Source organism: Neltuma alba, unplaced genomic scaffold (genome assembly GCF_004799145.2).
Source record: "Neltuma alba isolate B1F8T4 unplaced genomic scaffold, ASM479914v2 tig00011573_pilon, whole genome shotgun sequence".
Taxonomy (NCBI): Eukaryota; Viridiplantae; Streptophyta; class Magnoliopsida; order Fabales; family Fabaceae; genus Neltuma; species Neltuma alba.
Genome location: NW_021636227.1, coordinates 152,959 through 156,687, shown reverse-complemented (window position 1 = coordinate 156,687; position 3,729 = coordinate 152,959). Strand labels below are relative to the sequence as shown.

The window sequence follows — 3,729 nt, the reverse complement described above, 5'->3', positions numbered from 1 at the left end:
CCTTACTGCCAGGTTTGCCCTTCTACTTGTTGTTGGGTGGCTTCTTGTGTAGCTTCCAACACACCTCTTGGGTGTGACGAGTTTTATGATAATGGTCACACCACTTATTGCCCCTCTTGGGTGTGAGTCATGGACAACAAGAGTAGAGGAGTTAGTGGAATTAAAAGGGATATTTGAGATAGTAGTTAATACCTTTCTACTCTTCTCAAATTTCACAATGTTGAAGGCTTCAAGGAGAGTGGGAAGTGGCTTAAGACTCATGATCCTAGCTCACACATCTTTATAGGAGTCATCAAGGTTGAGAAGAAACTTGTAGCAGCATTTCTAATCTAATAATTTTTTGTAGTACAATGCTGTAACAGTGCTTGGCCATTCATGAACATCATAGAGGTCTACTTGCTGCTAAAGTTTCATTAGAGCAGTATAATAACGAGTAACAGATTGGTCACCTTTAGTTAAGTCATGAAGTTGTCGCTTAACTTGAAACAGGGCCACTGTGTTTTCAGCGACAAAGTACGTAGTTTTGGCTGAATCCCATATTTCTTTGGCTATGGTGGCAAGAAGATAGTTTGCACCAGTATCAATAATCATGGAGTTCACAAGCCGTGTCATTACTAGGTTGTTTTTCGCATATCATGTAGTAAACTGGGAGTCAAAGGAAGCTAGTAGAGATTCGATGATATATCTCTCTTTATTGCAACCCTGAATAAACATCAAAACGTAGTAAGACCATTGTAAATATTTATTCCCATTTAGGCAATGGGTAATTGGAAAAGCATCATTGGTTGGAGAGGGTAGAATTAGGGCTAGCACCCCTTGGTCGGATGAACTGGAGTTGCTATTGTCAGCAGCAAAAATGTGCGACTGCAAGACGGTAGCCTTGAACACCATTTAGGGTAGGGTTTGATCACAACTCTGATACCATGAAATATTTTTGAATAATACGTTGTATATTACTGAATAATAGCTTTACATGATATATAGGAGAGGGGGGAATAATATGAATTAATGCAAATAATCCTAATTAATGTAGATATGATTCTGCTTCCCAAATTATTCCTAGAATCACAGAGAGAATATGAGATAATGACCAGATTTTATCCTAATCTAACCGTCCCATGATTTATGCCTAAGTGATCCTAGAGAATTAGGTTAAGCCTTAGCTACTAGGCCTTAGGTGGCGGACCCACATTCCCACAATCATCATGACGTCATTTTTTATTTAAATAATTATCCATCTGTGGTGAGGCAAGTCTTTAGGGGGAAATAGAGGCATTAAAGTAAATTTATAATTTCAATTAAAATGTAACCTAAATTAAATAAGATTACATATAGATATAGTTATCTCATCTTTATTGTAGTAAGGCCATAAGCCACTTAATAACCCTTAGTCTGTTTCCACTCCTGTTTTTCAACATATGCTTGACACATTTTAACGTGTGTATTTATCTCATCTTTATGAGTTGTTTGACAACCTTCAAACCATATTTCAGAAGCATTTTTTCGCAAAACGAAGCAAATTCCTCCACATATTTACTTTGTAAACCGTAAAAACATTTCTAAAACTATGGTTTGGTTTCTATCCAAACACCCCCTTATTGTATTTTGTAAATTTAAGGGCTTTGATAGACTTTAACCGTTTTATCTTGAAGCTTCCAAGTTAAAAGTTAAACATATGTAATGTAAACTAAATCAAATTTGTGACAATCTTGATTATCCAACTATGTTAAAAGCCAAAGTGATAAACAGTTAAGAGATTATACAAAACAAAACTTTATAAATGATCGTACGTTGGAAGATATGTTTAATGAACAGTCAAAATTGCCAATCCATTAAACGTATCCTTGGGCTTACGATCACTTAGAGAGCTTTGTTTTGTATGGTCTCTTAGCTACCCATCACTTCGGCTTTCTAATATAATTGGACAATACAAAATTGCCGTCAGAACAAGATCAATGATTTTAACTTACATTATTGTTTTTAACTGCTAACCAGGACGCTCTAAGACGAAAATTGGTTTAGTCTATCAACGTCACTAAACTTAGAAACTACCATAAATATACAAACTGGTATATATGGCATATGTGAAAATGGCAACAAATAATGCAGCTTTTACAATACCCCACTTTCACTTTTCCTCTCCCCAAAAACTCAAAGAGGCAAGAAACAGTGCCACTGTTGCGTTCACAGGTAAATCAACAAGGGAAAAAAATTGAACACAAAAAACACAGAGACATGGGTTTGAAAAGAAAATAACATGGGCAAACAAACTTGATCAAATTTGTTCTTTTGTGTGTGTGTGTGTGTTTGTGTGTGTAGATATGTGCCCCCCATGAAGATAAGCCGCCAAGGTAGCTCAAATACATACTGTCGATTATTCTGGTAGAAGTTGTCCACCTGGTAATAAATATAAATAGGCGACTTCTGTTTTTCCACCTTATCTAAAGGAATAAAACATTATAGTGTGAACAACATATTCACGAGAACATAATAAACGATATGAACATAATCAGACAATTATAAAGAGAAATTTCTATCAACAAATTAAAGCTTTAATTATATGCAAAGCTTTAATTTGGATGAAAGCTACCTTGTCAATGTAATTACTTGATAGCGATGTAGACCCATATATACCTATCAACAACCTGATAGAGAAAAGAAAATCATACTTAGCATTAAATCAGACTTAACTGATAAATTCAAAACGTGCTTAGCGTATAGGGAAGCAACTCCAATAGGAATGAAAGTGACAAGCCAGAACGCTCAAATAACCTGCAAAATGTGTTAAATAAAATAAAAGTTCCTTCATGTTCAAACCATAATTTTCACGACCATGTAAATTGCACATATTATTATTGCGGGCAATTCGTAAAAATATATAGGTACTTTTACCTGACCTTCTCGTGCAAGAATTGGCTTGCACGCTGGAAGGAACCAAAAAAAAAAAAGTTAAAAAGATATCTCTTGTCTGTAAAGTTTACATGACAAAAAAGCAATTGTTGTTCAACTAGCCAAGAAACTACAAAGAACTCAAAAACCAAGAAGCCATGTCCATACATGCCGTCATTTGAAGATCAAGATACTATCAACTCTCCAAAAACCAAGGTGAAAACTAGCGACCTTCCTCTTTCCAAGAATCCAATCACGCATTTCAAGGGATATACACGAGACCAGCATCAAAAAATCATAATTTAATCACAAAAATTAAGGTTAATAAAGCAAGACATATGATCAGATATCAGAAACTACAACTTGGGTCGCTTGGTCTGTCTTCTCGCAGCTGTTACTGAATCAGTTGATCCGGAAACTCCTGATCTTGGGGACGCCATAATTGAATCCGCCTCCGAGCCCCCCAAAGATTTCCCCGTTCTGAAAAACCCTTTGATTCAAAGGAAAAACCCACCTGAGCCAGAAGAGAATCGAAGAAGATGAAGACGACAAAGACGATGAAGAAATAATGGGAATTAAAGAAACTCTTGAAATTTAGGAAAGAAAATAGATATATATATTTATATGATTATGATGTTCTTCTTGCTTAACGAGGAAGGTGAGTGTCTTTCGCTGTTTCGCTCCTTACTTGTTATGATTTGACTTCTTTTACGTTTCTGGTCGCTTTGCATTGTTCAAGCAAGGGAATATTGTGGTTGGCGGCAAAGTGAAGTGATTTTCCCCTCTAAACCTTGGCTATTATGATATGGGAGAATTCTAATTAAATCTGGTTGAAATATC

General features: G+C 35.7%; 1 long non-coding RNA gene across 4 annotated transcripts; it reads right to left on the bottom strand.

Annotated features, from left to right (window-relative positions):
- Positions 1-2,110: 2,110 nt before the first annotated feature.
- Positions 2,111-3,508, bottom strand: LOC114715057 (uncharacterized). Of its 4 annotated transcripts, none has more exons than XR_003737518.1 (4): positions 3,058-3,508; positions 2,893-2,924; positions 2,591-2,634; positions 2,111-2,441 (listed from the first exon to the last, which is right to left on the bottom strand). It is a non-coding gene; the product is annotated as an uncharacterized LOC114715057 (long non-coding RNA). The 4 variants fall into 4 exon arrangements; XR_003737517.1 differs by having other exon boundaries at positions 2,111-2,397; XR_003737516.1 differs by having other exon boundaries at positions 2,111-2,645.
- Between the last annotated feature and the right edge of the window lie 221 nt (positions 3,509-3,729).